We start from the raw sequence: 20167 nt of genomic DNA on the forward strand, positions 1-20167 counted from the left end.
CGGCTTCAGCGGAGCTTACAGGGGGCGCCGAGTCTCCTTCTCCTGGGGATGTAAGGTCCTTGGGGGGAGGGAATGGCCCAGAGTCCGGAGACGAGGACGAAAAAAGAAGGAAAAATGTGGGAATGGACACCTCTGTGTCATTAAAGAGGGGGAAGGATTCCTCCTCTGAGGCAGAGGATAAGGGGAGTGGGAAGAAGAAAGTCATCTAACTCAATCACCAATGATGGCGGTACCCACTCCGTTGACGCTGGCGTCCATTAATGTCGCCAGCATTAAGTCAAACATGGCTAGATTTGCGGCCTTTGATTTTCTCAGCCGGGTTGAAGCTGACATTTTCTTTTTGCAAGAGACCAGGCTGCCAAATATGGCAGAGGTGTTTATAGCTAAGAGGGAGTGGAGACTCGGGCCCTCCTATTGGTCTCTTGCGGCTGAGCCGTATAGCGGAGTGGCGGTCCTTTTTACCGCACCGGTAGAATGCCGACGGGTTATTGAGTTAGAAATGGGGAGGTGCCTGATATTAGATGTCCTCATGAAGGGACAAGAGCTTCGGCTCATTAACATCTATGGTCCCCAATCTAAATGGGACCGGAAGTGTCTCTTTATGAGGATCAAGCCCTACCTTTTTACGAGTCGGCAGGTCGTCTTTGGAGGCGACTTCAACACTGTCACGAGGCCCCGGGATAGAGGAGGTTCCAGAGACAAGCTGACTTATGATAGCGTCGCCCTTAATAGTATAGCTAGTGAGGCTCGCCTGGTGGATGTCCACATCCGGCACACCGCAGGCCACGAGGGGTTCACCTATCATAGAGGTAACTGTAGGTCCAGGATAGACAGGTTTTATTTAAAGGAGGAAGCCGTCTCTTCAGCAGTATCTGTTGTTGAGGTGGAGTTCTCCGATCACTGTTTGATTTTGTTTTCCCTGAATGTTACAGAGACCCCCCGGATGGGAAGAGGCTTTTGGAGGCTCAATTCGTCTCTCTTGGAAGAAGCGGAGATAAGACAGTCCTTTGAGGATTTTCTTCAGAGCCAGGTACCCTTACTGGATCTTTGTAGTAGTAAGTCAGAGTGGTGGGAGATGTTTAAGAAAAGGGTGGCGAGATTCTTCCGCCAGCTCTCGAGCCTCAGGAGCCTGGACAGGTACCGCCTGTATCAGGGCCTGAGGAGGAAACTCGAGCATCTTGTCTCAACTGGAGGTAGCCGCGAGGAGATCTCCAGAGTGAAATCTTTGCTAATGAGGTGTCAGTATGATAGACACGCATCTTTGGTTTTTGAGAGGGATTACGGGAAGTACCGCTCGCCCGACCCTTACAGAAACTGCAAGATGTCAGTGAATAGTAAAGTTGTTACAGGACTGGTTGACACTGCGGGGTCCCTGAAAAGATCCAGATCAGGGATCCTGGAGGTCGTCAGATCCTTCTACTCGCACCTCTTGGGGAAGAGGGATCTGGAATGGGATGAGATATCGGCTTTTCTGGCTGAAGCTGTCCCCGAACCAGGGGTAGACCCCTCTTTGGCGTTTTGACAGAGATGATCAGGGAAGAGGAAGTTAAGTTGGCGATTGAAGGGCTTGCCCTGAAGAAATCTCCCGGTCCGGATGGCTTAACATCTGAATTCTATAAGACCTTTAAGGGCGCCTTGGTTCCCCTCTTGACTGAGGTATTCAATGAGTGTCTTTCCTCGGGCACTCTGCCAAAGTCAATGAGGAGGTCTGCCCTGATCATCTTGTCAAAGGGTAAGGACCCATCTTGCATTGAGAATTGGCGTCCCATAGCGCTTCTCAATGCAGACAGGAAGGTTTTGGCAAAGGTTCTGTTTAATCGACTGGTGAAATTTGCACCCCAGCTCCTTTCGGGAGCCCAGCATTGCTCTGTTCCGGGCCGCAGTACAATTAGTGCTGTACTCTGTGTCCGAGAGGCGGTGGAGCAGGGGAGGGGTGGCCACTGGAAGGGGTACATGCTGTCATTGGACCAGGCAAAAGCGTTTGATCGGGTTAATCATGAGTACCTCTGGTCTGTCCTTCTGAGGTATGGCCTGCCGGGGGGGTTCGTTGATTGGCTTAAGACCTTGTACTCTGGGGCAGAGAGTTTCCCGCTTGTGAACGGTTGGATTGGCAGCTCTTTTGAGGTTGGGTGTGGTGTTCGCCAGGGTTGTCCCTTGAGCCCGCTACTGTACGTGTTTGCGATTGACCCACTTCTTAGGAGGGTGGAGCGTGGACCGTTGGCTGGGATCGGGATGGACCGGGCAGCACCGGAAGCCACTCTGAGAGTGGTGGCGTATGCCGATGACGTCACCGTTTTTGTTTCCTCTGATGGGGAGGCAGAATGGCTGATGTCAGAGGTAAATCGCTACTCGGAGGCATCCGGGTCTAAGATCAACCGGGATAAGTGTGAGAGTCTCTGGCTGGGAGGAGGAGATCCTGGTTTTGATCTCCCGGACACCCTTCCAGAACCCAAAGTCTCTGCAAAAGTTCTTGGCATCGAATTTGGCCAGGGGGATTACCCCAAACAAAATTGGGACAGCAGGCTAGAGATCGCCACTCAGAAGGTGAACCAATGGAAGGGTTGGTCTTTGACCCTAAGGGAAAGGATAAACCTGATCAAAACTTACCTGCTCCCTTTGCTGATCTATCTGGGCAGTGTGTGCATCTTGCCAGAGCCTCTCTGGACTCGGGTCTACAGTTTGTTCTTTCAACTGTTATGGGGGAATAGACTGAACCTGGTCAAGAGGGAGGTTACTTACCGTACGAGGAGACTAGGAGGGTTGGGTATGGTCAACCCTGTGGTATTCCTTGTGAATACCTTCATTAAGATCAATATTGCAAACCTCTGGAAAGAGAGGGCTCCTCTGTGGGTATTCTCCTGTAAGGGATGGTTTCAGCTTTTCTTCCAGGAATGGGAGACAGGAGGGCAAGTGAAGGATCTCCGCACACCGCATGGACATCTCCCGGCTTACGCTACCGTGGTTCTGAAGGTAATTCGCCGGTGGGGTCTGGGAATGTGGGAGGTCAGGACTCTGCCAAGGAAGCTCCTTGACAAAAGGGTTCTGTTGACCCATTTTCAGAGGCCTCTGGCGCTCAGGGATTGCCCAAGTCGGAATCTTGGGGTGGGTCTGCATCTTTTGAATTCTATCAGGATCCCCTCGAAGATTTGGGACTTGGCTTGGCGCTGCTTCCATGGGAAACTGTGTGTGAGGAACAATCTGAAGTGTAGGAGCTCTGAGGACAGGAACTGTCCTCGGGAGCATTGTGGTACCATGCTTGAAAGCATGGACCACTTCCTGCTTCGTTGTCCCTTTAACACAGAAGTGTACAACAGGGTGGGCGCCTCCATTGGCTGGCCCCGGCTGGTCGGTCTCTCTTATGCGGAATGGGCCTATGGAGCATTCGGGGACCTGGGTGGTCGGGACCGCTGCACCTTATTTCTAGTTAGCGCAGTGGTTAGGTATCACACGTGGAACGCACGGTGCTTAGTATCGACGCAGCGGAAAATCCTCCCAGTGGACGATGTGTTTAGGACCATACTCGGTGACCTGGTGAAGGTGCGTTCTCTGGAGTATGAGAGACTGGGTACACGGAGGGCCGCTCTCCTCTGGAGGGGCTTTTCTTTTAGTGTGCCCTAGTCTGGTCATCTCCTCTCCTGGTGGTGGGCTGCTGCTGACACCATAGATTTTTGTTTTATTGATCAGTAGACAGTGATGTAGGGCTGCAGGCGCCGAACTTGGGCTTTGTCAGTTGTGGTTATTGTATTGTTTGTTTCTGTATATATTGTATATATGGGTTTGGGTGTAGGTGTTAGGTTGGGTGGAGGGAAAAGGGGGGAGGTGGGTTCATCTTGTGGGACACTGGTTATTTGGGTGAAAAACTGGCACTGCCTGATCTGGCCTATGGACGTTGGACATGGACTGAGGCGCAGGACCAGCTCTCAGGTCAGTGCCGGGGAGGGACTGGTGGGCTTGAGTGTGGGGGGTTTTGTTTTGTCTTGTATATATTTGTATAGTTAGTATTTATTTTAATTTATTTTATTTTATTTATTTAAAAAAAAAAAAAAAAAAAGAATGTATATATTAGTTTGTATATAATTTGTCGGTTATTGTTTATTATATTGTTATTATTTGTTTGGTAACCGGACCAGATGTCATGGTGTAGGTAGTTATTATTGTGTATATATGTATAATATGTGTGTGAGGAGAGAGGGAGCGGCTGGACCAGTTCATTACATTGTTTATTTTCTTGTTATTAATTTTGTTATGTTTTTCATTTTTATAATAAAAGATCTACAGGATGTAACTCAGGTCAGTAATGTAATGTATGTACACAGTGACTGCACCAGCAGAATAGTGAGTGCAGCTCTGGAGTATAATACAGGATGTAACGCAGAATCAATACAGGGTCAGTAATGTAATGTATGTACACAGAGACTGCACCAGCAGAATAGTGAATGCAGCTCTGGAGTATAATACAGGATATAACTCAGGATGAGTACAGGATCAGTAATGTAAAATATGTACACAGTGACTGCACCAGCAGAATAGTGAGTGCAGCTCTGGGGTATACTACAGGATGTAACTCAGGATCAGTAATGTAATGTATGTATGACGCGCCCCCTGGGCCAGTGTTGTTTGGGGGATACCCGGAGCCGGATCAGGTGGGGGTTGTAGTCTCCGAGTGGCGGTGACCCGGTCCGTGCCCAGGGTGTCAAGCTCAGTGTGTGGCAGTCCTACAGATGTTACTGGATGTTCTTTAGTGTCGACTACGCCACCCGTTGATTTGCGGTCAGTACGGCCGCCGCTGCAGCAGGGTCCGCTGAGGCTGGTGGTGTGTGCGCAGCTCAGGTAGTATAACCCCCAACGGGAGGGGTATAGCCTCAGGGGGTCAGCTGTAGAGGGTGGTGGTTGTGGTGGTGCAGTGAGAGTAGTAATAAGACTCCGAGTCGGGCTGTGCAGTTCAGGGTTTTACTTACTGCTTTTGTGTTGGTCACTCCGGCCTTGAGTGACCGCCCGAGCCGTGCTGCGTCCACCAGGTCCTGGACTCGGCCAACCCCCAGGCGATTCCGGAGCGTGGTCCCGAGCTCCCTTTCTGACTTGTCCTTCTCTCTGGCCTTCCCCACCAGGGATCCACCTAAGTCCGGCTCCCTCGGGCCTCTTGTTGGTAAAACCCATGTCTCTGGGTTCCCTGACCCTATTCACGGTTTGCCTTCCGGGTGGATTTAGTGGGTGGTCGTGGCAGATCCTGCCCACGACCTCCGGTCTCTGGCTAAGGATTAGGGCCCTCCACCAGCTTGGGATCCGGTACCCTTGTGCCAACTCTTCACCCTCTGGTCTAATTTTGGGTTCTTGGAGTTCCCTCTTCTCCCCCTCTGGGTCCTTCTTTCTCCTCTCTCTCTCTCTTGGCCTTGGAGCTGGCTGAGCTGCTCTGCTTCTCTGACTCAACTCTGACAGACTGACCCTGATCTAAGATGGTTCCCACCTTATATACTCCCTCTATGTGTGAGCTCAGGTGACCAGCACCCAATGAGCTCCTAGCATTACCCAGACTGCTCCCCCTATCTGCCCCTACACTACTGGGATGTTCCACCCCCCTCCCACTCCAGCCAGGGACAGACACTGTCGTACCTGCACATTTCTCTAGTGGGAGTACCATTGGTCTGTCCCCCGGAAATGGGATGTATGTAGTGCATGCAGCCTACTGAGCTCAGTTCCACACTCCATCCTCACCCGGGAGTGGAATACCACACCTCTGGCTTGAGGTGTAATACCCCTGTAGCAGCCGAATCCTCAGGGTGCTACATGTACACAGTGACTGCACCTGCAGAAAAGTGAGTGCAGCTCTGGAGTATAATACAGGATGGAACTGAGGATCAGCAATGTAATGTATGTACACAGTGACTGCAGCAGCAGAATAGTGAGTGCAGCTCTGCAGTGTAATACAGGATGTAACTCAGGATCAGTAAAGGATCAGTAATGTAATGTATGTACACAGTGACTCCACCAGCAGAATAGTGAGTGCAGCTCTGCAGTATAATACAAGATGTAACTCAGGATCAGTACAGGATCAGTGATGTAATGTATGTACACAGTGACTGCACCAGCAGAATAGTGAGTGCAGCTCTGGAGTATAATACAAGATGTAACTCAGGATCAGTACAGGATCAGTAATGTAATGTATGTACACAGTGACTGCACAAGCAGAATAGTGAGTGCAGCTCTGGAGTATAATACAGGATGTAACTCAGGATCAGGAATGTAATGTATGTACACAGTGACTGCACCAGCAGAATAGTGAGTGCAGCTCTGTAGTATAATACAGGAGGTAACTCAGGATCAGTAATGTAATGTATGTACACAGTGACTGCACCAGCAGAATAGTGAGTGCAGCTCTGGAGTATAATACAGGATGTAACTCAGGATCAGTAATATAATGTATGTACACAGTGACTGCACCAGCAGAATAGTGAGTGCAGCTCTGGAGTATAATACAGGATGTAACTCAGGATCAGTAATTTAATGTATGTACACAGTGACTGCACCAGCAGAATAGTGAGTGCAGCTCTGTAGTATAATACAGGAGGTAACTCAGGGTCAGTAATGTAATGTATGTACACAGTGACTGCACCAGCAGAATAGTGAGTGCAGCTCTGTAGTATAATACAGGATGTAACACAGGATCAGTAATTTAATGTATGTACACAGTGACTGCTCCAGCAGAATAGTGAGTGCAGCTCTGGAATATAATACAGGATGTAACACAGGATCAGTAATGTAATGTATGTACACAGTGACTGCACCAGCAGAATAGTGAGTGCAGCTCTGGAGTATAATACAGGATGCAACACAGGATCAGTAATTTAATGTATGTACACAGTGACTGAACCAGCAGAATAGTGAGTGCAGCTCTGGAATATAATACAGGATGTAACACAGGATCAGTAATGTAATGTATGTACACAGTGACTGCACCAGCAGAATAGTGAGTGCAGCTCTGGAGTATAATACAGGATGCAACACAGGCTCAGTAATTTAATGTATGTACACAGTGACTGCACCAGCAGAATAGTGAGTGCAGCTCTGTAGTATAATACAGCAGGTAACTCAGGATCAGTAATGTAATGTATGTACACAGTGACTGCACCAGTAGAATAGTGAGTGCAGCTCTGGAGTATAATACAGGATGTAACTCAAGATCAGTAATGTAATGTATGTACACAGTGACTGCACCAGCAGAATAGTGAGCGCAGCTCTGGAGTATAATACAAGATGTAACTCAAGATCAGTAATGTAATGTATGTACATAGTGACTGCACCAGCAGAATAGTGAGTGCAGCACTTGCATGGGGCCACCACCATTTTATTTGTTATCCTGTGTTATGATACAATGACAATATAATATATTGTTGAATGAATTCCACTTAGAATGTTGGACTTTCTTATATGTGTTATATAGTCATATCTGGTTGCTCTTGGCTTGAGCGCTGTTGCATATCTTTGGGATAGGTCCATACGAGTATGAATATTATTAGTGTATATTATTGATCCATTATTTAACCCTTACTTATACCACTACATAATGTTGACACTTCCACAATGTCCCCTATCACATGTGTGACATCTTCTGTCCTCAGGTTTTCTCCACTTTGCTTCTTCTGATCTTCATCTCTTGTGTCCATGGAAGAGAAGGGCAGGTCCCTGGCGCTGATGGCTGGGAGGCCCCTCTAGTGTCCGGCGGGGGATGTCTCTTCACACCGGACACCACATTTCCTCCACGTGTGAAGGTGGATATGAAGGTCGGCAGTCGGAGTTCTGCACAAGTAATGGCGGACAGTGTGAGGAGCCGCTCCATCTCTCCATGGGAATACAGGTGAATGTACATGGAGTAATGGCAGAAATAATAATAATGATATATGGGGGTCAGCAGGCCGGAGTATGGGGGACTAAACATGGTTACTGCTGTGTCCTGATTTCTCTCATCTCCTTCCACCAGCTCTAATGTGGACAATAACAGATTCCCTTCGGTCATCAGCGAGGCCCGATGTCTCCACCGCGGATGTTTGGACCCAGAGGGTCATGTGGACCTCAGCATGAACTCAGTCCCCATCAGACAGGAGATCCTGGTCCTGCGTGGTGAGATGAGAGGATGTGTCCCACCTATAGGCTGGAGAAGCAGCTGGTGACGGTGGGCTGCACCTGTGTCCGGCCCATCATCCAGCACCTGGAGTAACAGATGCCATTGTCACGGAGCCTCAGCTGTCATGTAGCGTCTTTGTTACCCCTAGCGACCAATCAGAAATCACGTTTATTTATCTCGGGTAAATTACAAATGTAAAAGCTGAATTCTAATCGGTTGCTATCGGCAACGAGAGTTCAAGGATTATTTATACAGTGTAGAGAATAATGAAAGTGTTGCCCGTAGCAACCAGTCAGATTCCAGCCATCGATTCCGCACTGCAAGAGGCAAAACATCAGAAATCTGATTGGTCGTCAGGAGCAGCAGCGACAAGAACTTTGTTACTTTTATAAATCGCTGAGTAATATTATTATAAGACGTATTTCTTGTTTTATAATTGAAATATTTATTATCATTTATTGTATTTTTATATAAATGTTTCTCATATTTTTACAAATATTTATTAAAATCATTAAAACTATTAGTTAACCTTTGTGTTGTGAGTATATACTGTATATATAGTGGAAAGACAATCCTGGAATCATTTCTAGCTGTTAGAAGATCTTTTACAGTATTTTTTTTTATTTGGTTCCTTAAAATAAAAAATGAAACAAATTTGTAAATCTTGTGTAGTGTATACAGCTCTTATGCAGCCTATGTGTCTCCATGGTTACAGATTAGAATGCGCCTGATTCTTCACTTACTTTCTCTTTCCGGTGCTTTGAGGCTCTTGGAATACAAATATGGTGGTGATCGGAGAACGTAGGAGGAGATTTATTAGGACTAGTGTTTCATTCCCCAAGATTATAGAGGATCTGTCACTTGCTCAGAAAAAATTAGCTAAATATCTAAACATCCCTGAGCTCCACTGATTTCGACTCTTTTTTCTGTTTAGTAGAAAGAATTAAAAAGAATTAACTGAAAATGTAGAATTTCTCTAATGTCAGGCAGGGTTATTTATAATAGAGACCTGGGTGTGGTGGTGAGTAATAATTAGCGATGAGCGAGCGTGCTCGCAACTGCTCGGTACTCGCCACTCGTCACTGTAATGCTGCAGCCATGTTGGTTGTGGCATTACAGTGATTGGCTGGCCGCACAGCGTCATCAGGTCTATATCAGACCCGGGACCCTATGCCCGTCACAGTCTACCCTTCAGACAGGCAGAGTAGGGAGAGCTGCTGCTGAGCGACGGAGAGAATTGGCGGTTGATTTAGTCAGGTATTCCACAGCAATATACATCTATACTAACAGTCCTGCTAAGGACTAATCCAGATGCATATATTACTGGTGATAGCAGGAGTTAGGCAGAGTTTGTGGAGAGAGTATACAGCACAATAAATCCATTGAACTTTCTGTCTGCTGCTGTTACTCATATCCACAGCCTTAGATAACAGGTTTAATATTCTTTTTTCGCTTAATCCTAATTATTTGGTTGAAAAGCAATATAATACACCACTTTTACTGCTCCATTTGCTTGTTAGCAGCATACAGCCAGATTTGTTTGATTTTAATAGCATTGCTGTATTGTGGAAGCAGAGAAACTTGTCCATCTCAGGTGATACGATGTTACTGCGGTAATAATCCTGACATTTTTGGGAACGTGACAAATATTATACTCCATTTAAAATGGGCAAGGCACGTGGCAAGGGACTGGAAAGAGGACATGATGCTGATGGTGCACGCAGAGGCCGAGGTCGTGGGCAAGCTGAAATTATGCCTGCTGAGGGAGCACTAAAGCACCCATATCATGTCGACCTACCTTCCTGCCCTACTTTGAAGGGGGCCGCGAAACACCACTATTGAAGCCAAAGCAGTGTGAAAAGGTTGTTGGTTGGATAGCAGATAATGTTTCCAGTCAGTTTGCCACCACCACCACCCTGTCTTCCATATGGTCCAGTTTCAGTAGCTGTGAGCCTGGACCGCATATTCCTCACTCTGATCCTCCTTTCTCCCCCCATGCCGAGTGCCTGGAGACAACTGATCCCACACTTGGACACTCTGAAGAGCTGTTCACATTTCCATTTAGGGATTCAGGACTCTCGCCCGGCGCGCTTCAAGCGGGGCAAGAGGAGATCACATGTAGCGATGCCCATGTATTTGAGCAGCTACAGTCACATGAAGGCGATGGTGGGAAAATGCAATTACTGTCGCAAGAGGTGGATGATGATGAGACACAATTGCCAGCAAGTCATCAGGAGGCCCAGGGTGCGTACTTGGAAGACAAGGTGGTGGACAATGAAGTCACTGACCAACCTGGCAAGGTGACATGCATAGCGAGGACAGCAGCACACAGGGGGAGGGAGGTGTAAGCACCACAACAGGCAGGAACAAGCAGTGGGGTGGCCACAGACACAAGGCGGGCAACAGTTCTCCGGAACACCAACACGAGGGAAGTTACCAGTCCAACTGTTAGGTCTTCCATAGTCTGGCACTTTTTTAAAGACTGTCAAGTTAATTCCAAACAGGCCATTTGCAACATCTGCCATGCCAGCATCAGCAGGGGCTGCAAAACTACCAGCCTGACCACCACCAGCATGATCAGGCACATGACAGCAAAGCACCTGACTAATTGGACCAAATGCTAGGGTCCAGAAACAGTTTCTGTGGGGGACACCACTGCCTGTTCTGCTGTTGTGCGTGCACACCAATCCCCTGTCCATGGCGCAGGCAAAGATGCCTCTTTTTGCACACTTGCAACAACCACCATCAGTAACCACGTCCACGTCCTTGTCACAACGCAGTGTTCAGTTGTCCCTACCCCAGTCCTTTGAATGCAAGGGCAAATATGCAGCTAACGCCCCACAGGCCACAATACTAAACTGCCACATTTTTCAAATGCTTGCACTTGAAATGTTGCCTTTTAGGCTCGTGGAGACAGAATCTTTCGGCAAATTCATGGCGGCGGGTGCCCCTCGGTACTCGGTCCTCAGCCACCACTATTTCTCCCGGTGTGCCGTCCCTGCCTTACACAAGCACGTGTCCCAGAACATTTCACGTGCCCTTACCAGCACAGTCACTGGGAAGGTCCACCTAACCACGGGCACGTGGACAAGTGCTTGTGGCCAGAACGGATTGCGGGCCCAGGGTCAACCAGGGTTGCCCTCAGATTCTACAGCTTCTGAAACTCCTCCTCATCAGCCTCCATCTCCGAAATGATCACTTCAGTCGGAGACCGGAAGCACTATAGCACTGCTTCGGCCAAGTGTCAACAGGCACTGCTGAAGCTGATATGCTTAGGTGACAAACTGCACACCGCTGCAAAGTTGTTGACATCTGTAATAGAGCAGGCAGATCTGTGGCTGTCACTGTTGAACTTACAGCCAGGCAAGATCATGTTTGACAATGACCGGAACATGGTTGTGACTCTGAGGCTTGGCAAACTCGCACACATGCCATGCCTGGCCCATGTGATAAATCTAGTGGTTCAGCGGTTTCTCAAAACCTACACGGATCTGCATGACCTGCTTGTGAAAGAACGCCACGTGTGTGCCCATTTCAGGAAGTCACTTACAGCTTCCCCCACCCTAGCCATACCAACTCACTGACTCGTGTGCGATGTCACCACACGATGGAACTCAATCTTTCATATGTTGGGAAGGATTTGTGAGCAGCAGGTGGCAGTTGTTGAGTTCTAGCTTCAACATCCCCATCGGTATTCAGGTCAGCCTCCGCAAATTAGAGCTGATGAGTGGGCATGGATGTCTGACATCTGTGCAGTCCTCTAAAACTTTGAGGACTCCACCAAGATGATGAGCGGCGATGACGCCATAATTAGCATCACCATCCTGCCTCTCTGTCTACTGAAATGCTCTGTGCTCACAATTAAAGAGGAGTCATTGTAGGCGGAGCACGATGAGATGGAGCAAGGAACTATACAAGGTGATGTCACAAAGCCCAGCCTCATCTCATCTCAACATGGATTGGGTGATAATGAGGAAGAGGAGGAGGAACAGGAGCTGTTTTCCTGCACTACAGACGGTACTACGCACACAACAGTCATACCGTTTGTTCAATGTGGATGGCCTGAGGAGCGGGAGAACAAGGAGGAGGACGAGGAGAGCATGGACAGTGGTCCTCTGGGTCAGGACAGGGAAGTCTTGGCTGTTGGCAGTCTGGCACACATAGCTGACTTTATGTTCCACTGCCTTTCCCGTGACCCACGCATTTTGGCCAACAATAATTACTGGTTTGTCACATTTCTAGACCCATGCTACAAGGACATCTTTCTATCTCTCCTTCTCGGGGCAGAGCGGTCTAATAAAATGTTGCAGTACCAGAAGGCCCTTGTTATAGAATTATTAAAAAAATTCCCATCTGAAAATGCTGGCAGCAAAGGTCACAGTTTGTTGGACAACCAAAGAGTACAGGTGAGGGAGACACAAATACGATGTGGCAGAGGTAGGGGAACACTGTCAAAGGTCTGGGACAGTTTTTTCAGACCCTCCCAGTGCCCCTGCCCTGATGCGTGGGGTACTCTGACAAGAAGGAGAAAGTTTTGGAAGATGCTGAAGGAGTACCTTGCCAAGTGTACCAACGTCTTCGGTGATTCCTCTGTGCCTTATAACTATTGGGTATCCAAGCTGGACGTGAGGCATGAACTGTCTCTCTACGCCTTGGAGGTCCTGGCCTACCCTGCCGCCAGCATTTTGTCAGAGCGGGTTTATTGTGCCTCTGGGGGTATTATAACTGAAAAGTGCATCAGCCTGTCAACTGAAAATGCTGACAGGCTGACTATTATCAAAATGAACAAGGGCTGGATTAACCCAGACTTCTCAACACCACCGGATGATAGCAGCAGAACATAAAGTCAAATTCAGTGATTTTTGTTGGGGGGGTCTATTCCCATGCACCTCTTCACACCCAGACATGGGTATACGCTTCCTGATTTTGTCTGTTTTATGTCACCCTCCTCCTTCTCCTTCTCCTCATCCACCATCACCATATCAACAGGGTGACCATCATGCAACACCCACATAATTTTTTTAAAAGGTGTTTAAGTTGCCCGTAGGAAATATTTTTAGGCCTACCTCTAACATTCTGTATGTTATACAGTATGGTCATGTATACCCCCAATGGGTAAATGTTTTTCAGCCCATGCGCTTAGTGCATGGGCATTACCAGTGTAGGAGACCCACTCCTTAATAATGGGAACAATTTTTTTAATGAGGACTTCCTCTACGTCTCTTCAAACGGGTATTTGGTTGCGTCCTAAATTTTGACAGCCTTTGCACTTAGTGCATAGGCATTACCAGTGTTGGAGACCCGCTCCTTAATAATGGGAACATTTTTTTTAATGTGGCCCTCTTCTACGTCTGTTCAAAGGGGGTATTGGAGTGCGTCCAAATTTTTGTAAGCCCTTGCAGTCACTGCTCATGCAATAACAGTATAGGAGACCCACTACTTTATAATGGGAACATTTTTTTAATAAGGCCCTCCTCTACGTCTCTTCAAAGGGGTATTGAAGTGTGTCCTAATTTTTGGCAGCCATTGCAGTCACTGCATATGCAATAACAGTATAGGAGACCCACTCCTTTATAATGGGAACAACAAAGCATAGCCGGCTGATGGCTCTCTAACAATAGTGAGGATAGACTGCTGGCCCTCTATCAATAGCAAGAGCCGCCTAATGACCTTGTAAATATAGGCTTTGTGACTTTTGACAGTCCCTCCTTCATAAATATAACAGGATTTGTCCGATCATGTCTCACACACCACATGACAAGATAAGGTAGTAAAATGTTAAAATTTCTTTTACTAGTAAATGTATTTTTCACCATTGAAAGCAATGCAAAAGTGCAAAAATGCATCAAAAACGCTACTTGTGAACATAGCCCAAGGTGTGGAGGAGCCATTTTTGTTTTTGGTTATTTATTTTGCCTTATATATAAGTCATTACCCTGGAAAGGATGTTCCTTAACATTTTTTGTTGGAAAATCCATTTTGGTTTCGTAATTGTATGATTTATTATGAGTCCGTAAAAAAGTGGCATAATACTCTGACAATATTGTTCACAGCAGTGGCCTGGGAGACAGAGATGCTTCCAGGGGTCTTCCCCATGCTGTTCCCATATCATGGCCAATTTATAGGCCCCCTCCAGACCCCGGGGAGGGGGGGGGTGCCGAAAAAATGCTGAAGTTTCCCATTGGCTCACATTGAGCTCGCTACTTGGGTTGAGCACCCAAGCATTATGATTTTCTTGACTCGAGCAACGAGCTCCCATGCACTTTAGTGCTTGATCATCACTAGTAATAATATACATTTTACTGTGTATAACAGATATAAATGATTTATCTTAGAACATAAAAATCCCCCCACTGGTCAGAGGAGTAAAGCCCCCACAGCTCTTTCCTCCATGTCTGCATCTGGTACTGATGCTCAGCCTGTAGTACTGCTGCCTTATTTCTTGCTAGGCAACCTCTTTATAAGGTGAGGTGCTCTATATAAGGCAACATCTCAAGATTCCATGATGACATTACTACAAGATTCCATGAATTTACCATCATTACTTATACCAGTGTTTATAGCAGGGCTGTGGAGTCGATAAGAGAAATGTCCGACTCCTCAATTTCCCAGAGTCCAACTCCCTCATACATAGCTCATGTTTAAGTGATAAATTTACTGTAGTAAAATGGTAACATCAGGCTTTTAATCATCATTATGATACAATAATCAAGCTCTTTTTATAGAACCTGAAATATTTTTATTGGAATACAACATTAAAATAAAAAAAGCGTCAATAAATTGTAAATATGCAATGCACTATGCAGTAAGTGGGAGCAAAAACAGTTTTCAACAGAAACAAACTGAATAACATTTGTGCAGTCTATGAATTTGTTCTAATATTTAAGCTTATTTTCCTTATGTAATGATAATGAAGCTTCTACCCAGACCGTTTTGAATAGATATGATGACATTTTTTACAGAAACAGTTTGAAGGGCTGTGGTTGTTTCTGGACCTAGGTGTGAATAATAGATTTCACTCCTGTAACAATTTATTCGCCCCTTTCTTATATTGATACATTTCTGGGTTCATGTAACAAAAGATAGAACCATAGATGACCTTGTGGTACAAAATTAGTGAAGTGTGTCATTGCAAATGAAAGTTTGGATACTTGGACATCCCCATAAGCAATGATAAAGATTTGCTCTTGGAGTTATTTGTTGTGTATAGTCCCATTCTATATCCCCTTGAGGGGGTCCGGTACGACCTGGGACAAACTTTTAGCCTCTTTTCTAGATACCTGGATGATTGAAGATATTTTTGTGCTTGAACTAAAGAATCCAATATGTTTGAATGAGTTAGATTTGGATCATCCATATTCCATATTTTGTCATTGGAGTTTGTGTTTAGTATTGTCTATAAGGGCATAGAGAAATGTATCATTCAAGGATACTTGTCCTTTCATTATATTCACTTTGGAAAGCCATTGAATGATTTGGGGTCCCAGTCTTGTTTTGTTAGATTAATGATGATGACAGATGTGATATAACTGGCTTATATTTGGATATTTTGCCATAATTTCGTCAATTTGGGCGCCTTGTGTGGTTAGTACCTAGTAGCGCCCCCTTTTGCAAGTATCACAGCTTGTAAACGCATTTTGTAACCAGACAAAAGTCTTTCAATTCTTATTTGAGGGATTTTCATCCATTCTTCCTTGGATTATAAGGCTGTGTGCCCACGATGCGTTTTTTAAGCGTTTCCACAGCTGCAATTCCGCCGCGGAAATGCTTAAAAAACGCTTGGTAGAAGGTCTGCAATGTTCCCAAATGATAATCCGCATGTGCTATGCACATGCTGTGGAAATTTCTGCTGCGGATCATCATTGCGTAAAAATCCGCAGCACTACCATTAATTTTGCGTACCGCCATTGACTTGAATTGAATCGTATAATATCCACATGACTACATGTGCACATGCGGATATTAAGCGACTCAATGTGCGGATGGTACCCGGGTCTGGAGAAGAGGAGACTCTCATCCAGACCTGGGTACCATGGTACCTGCAAAAAAAAAGAATTTAAAATAAAAAATAAAACATTATACTCACCTTCTGATGGCCCCCTGTCTCCTTAGCGGTGTGTCCTGAGTCCCCGGCGGCTCGCAATGGTCTAAAAGGACCTTCCATGACGTCATTTAGTCATGTGAAGGGTCACGTGACCGCTGACGTCGGCGGTCGCGTGACCTGTCACATGACTAAATGACGTCATGAAAGGTCCTTTTAGACCACTGTGAGCTGCCAAACACACTGGACGTACCGGAGAAGGAGACCGGGGGCCATCAGAAGGTAAGTATAATGTTTACTTTTTTACCATTCTTTTTAACTATTACTTGGTCACACTATATAAATTCATGCCGGTTGCATAGATTTATATAGTGTGACCAAGTTGTCAAGCACTTTTCCAAGTGATGCTAAAATTGGTTGGAAAAGCGCTTATTACTCCGCATGCGAAATCGCATGTGAAAAAAGCGGGACATACGCTTGTCCCTGGCAGAACAAACGCATGTACAATCCGCATGTACAATCCGCATGCGTTTTTTCTGCCAGGGAGATGCAGAAATGCTCAGGAAAAAATCCGGAGCATTTCTGCATCATGGGCACATAGCCTTACTCCAGTTCTGTGAGATTCCTGGGTTGTCTTGCATGCACTGCTATTTTGAGGTTGAGCCAAAGATTTTCAATGATGTTCAGATCAGAGGACTGTGAGGGCCATTGTAAAACCTTCAGCTTGCTCCTTTTGAAGTCTATTGTGGATTGTGACATGTGCTTAGGATCATTATCATTTTTAGAAGCCATCCTCTTTTCAACTTCAATATATATATATATATATATATATATATATATATATATATATATATATATTGCCTAAAATACAAAGGAAATGCGTCATCTTTAACTTTAGGCCTTTTAGAGATCAATTCATCTTCAACTTGCTTAGCTGTTCACTATAACATTAATTTTGACCAGGGGTGCCCAAACTTTAACATGTCACTGTATATCCCCAAATATTTCAGCGCTGTTTCAATCCAGCAGAACTGGAATCTCTTTGTCCATAGTGGCTTTGAAGGGCTTCTTAATAATAAGGTCTCAGTTTTGTCTATATCTAAGGTGTAACTCAATAGTCCTCCCAGTTCTTCTATTTCTTTAATAAGGAGTGCAGGCAGGGTCATATTCGTAATAGAGACCCCCATCTTGGGAGATTGGGGGGTGGTGAGGCGTGGGCTTCTGACTTTCAGTCCCTGGACCCCCCAGATAAAGATACTTCTTTTAGATCCTGAATCCGGATTTCTTATAAATACGTAATTATGATTTTTATTGTGTATACAGATATTAATAAATATATTTATAAATCCCCTCACTGATGAGAAGAGCCCGGTGCCCACAGCTCCCTCTTACATACAAGCACTGATGCTCACCCTATGGTTTTACCATCTTCACTGTTGCTAGGCAACTTCCTTATAAGGTGAGAAGCTCCATATAAGATTCCATCACAAGATTCCATGATGACATCACCGCTATTATGACATCAGAATTCACCACCACTACAGTTTCTTTCTTTTTTAATGGTATGATATGAGTGACGATGAATAAATAAATAAATCTTCCATCACTTTTTTATTTTCCTTCTTTTTTGCCGCTCACTGTAGACAACTTATCTTTATTCTGCAGGTTGATACAATTACACAGATATCCAGTTTATTTTGCTTTTTTAATCATTGACCCATAACTTTCATTTTTCTGCTTAGATTTAGGCAAGAGCTTTTTTTAATGGAACGAGCTACAATATTTATGGGTAACAGTGCGCGGTACATGAGATGTTTTCATCATTTTTTTTTGTGTAGTGAAAAGAACAAAAAATATTCTACACGGATTTGGTGGAATCTTTATTTCTTTTATAGATTAAAAGTGTTCTCCGGCCGCTTCCTTCCACATTGGGAGGTGAGTGAGCTGCCGTCTGAGGAACCTACCAAGTCACAGGCATGATGGCGGCCACACTTACACCGTCCCATCATGTATCTGTAGACGTGATGTCACCTCCCAGTATGGAAGTAAGCGGCGCTGAACAAACCCTTGAAGATCCCATAGGGGCCATTTATGTCACATGTGGTTGACTACAATCCTTTTGCCTTTGGAGAGAACCACAACTCACAGCATTTCTTGAATTTCTGCAGCTTCCAGGGCATTCTGGGGGTTATAATTCACCAAAGAAGTAGAGTCATTATTTTTTTACCTAGTGACATAGGAGTGGATGCAGGGCTTTTTTTAATAGCTTATTAATGCTTGCCTCTGACACTTGCTTTATTTTTACCTCTGACAATGCTCACTGCCGACAGCCTATAGAGTTGCTGCTTGTGTTGCTAGGCAACTTCCTTTTATGGAGAGAAGCTCCATATATGGTAACATCTCAACATTCCGTGATGATATTATGACATCATAATGCACCACCATTACTTGTGCCAGTGTTTACAGCTCCAGTGTCACTTTGACATTCCGGTGTCATTGTTGTTGGTGATTAGCTACATAGCTAGTGATTTACTGACTGCGATTTGGATTTATTTGGATTTATTTGAAATGTCTGAAATTCCTTCAGACAATTTTCAGGTGTTGGCACTGTTGCAGGGGATTCTTACCACCTATGCCCCTGACATTGTGCTGCCGCTACCCGATGGCGTCCTCAGCTTCACTTACCGGCTGGTTATGGAGCTGTTGAGAGACTGCCTGACCAAATATCAGCAAGGTCGTATAAGCTCAGCATATCTTGAGCATTTACAGAAGAACATCAGGACATTGGTGCAACAGGTAAGTGGCAGAAATCTGCATAAAACATCGAAAAGTTATAATAACAGAATATAAGTTTATTCACATAAAATAGTTCTTTAGGCCGATAATAATATAATATATAACCGGCACTAAGTCACTAGATATGTAGTAATTGTAGAGCAGATCGCAGGAGTAAAGTGGTGACATAATCGGCCTCCTCCATGTTCTCTCATGATTTTCCTTTTCTATTTATTTCCATCTTTATAGGCTGAAGAAAAATCCACAAGTGGAGAATTGGCCTTTATTATACAACTGGCACAAAATGTCCTGTATGTACTGGAGCGTCCGGCCGGCTCACTGGAGCGTCTGGTAAGGATTCATCACTTTCTATATCACACGTCCTGGTCTAATCTTCTCCAGATTAGCCGTCAAATAGCAGAGTGGCAGATTTATGATGTCAGAGGCGCAGGATGTTCTATGGCAGCCTGTCTCTGCAGCTCAACCCTCTGTAGTGACATTCTGTACTCAGCGATGCAGAGGTTGTGTTTCCACCTCTGTCTCACTTCATCATCACAATCTTCATTCTTCTAAATGCTGCAGTTCTGACAATAGAAGTTATTAGAGAACAGTTGTAGATACAAGTCCCTTATATATTCATGTTGATTTTCTGGAGGGAGCGGCCATGTATAGTCCGTCCAATACTGAGATTGTCCCATAGATCCAGGTTTAGTACTTCGTGCCTTATGTAGAGTCCGTCCAGTAATGAGATTATCCCATAGATCCAGGTTTAGTCCTTCCTGCCTTATGTACAGGCCGTCCTTGGGTTATGAACTAGATATATCCTATAGTTTTGTTTGTAACCCAAATTTGAATGTAAAATGGATAGAGTAAAAAAAAACAATAATATTTTGCTCACTGTCCGCCACCCGGTCCTCTTATTCCATCATAGTGTGCCACATTTCCAGCCTCTTCACTATGGGGCAGGACTTCCCGTCTCGTCCTTATGACCTTATGATGAGCAGTGAAATCTGGGTCCTGAATGTGGCCAGAAGTCCTGCACTATAGTGAAGAGACCGGAGAAGTAGCACATGACATTGGAAAGAAGAGGACTGGACGATAGGTGGTGAGCAGCGGGGCGGCCGGAGAGGAGAGTGGTGAATATTAGCTTTTTTTTTCATCATCAACCCTTTGTATCTTGGAGTCGTTTGTAAGTCAGATGTTTCTAAGTCGAGGACGGACTGTATACGGTG

The sequence above is a fragment of the Phyllobates terribilis genome, unplaced genomic scaffold (genome assembly GCF_046119375.1).
Source record: "Phyllobates terribilis strain yellow unplaced genomic scaffold, ASM4611937v1 Scaffold_456__1_contigs__length_1449463, whole genome shotgun sequence".
NCBI classification, from domain to species: Eukaryota; Metazoa; Chordata; class Amphibia; order Anura; family Dendrobatidae; genus Phyllobates; species Phyllobates terribilis.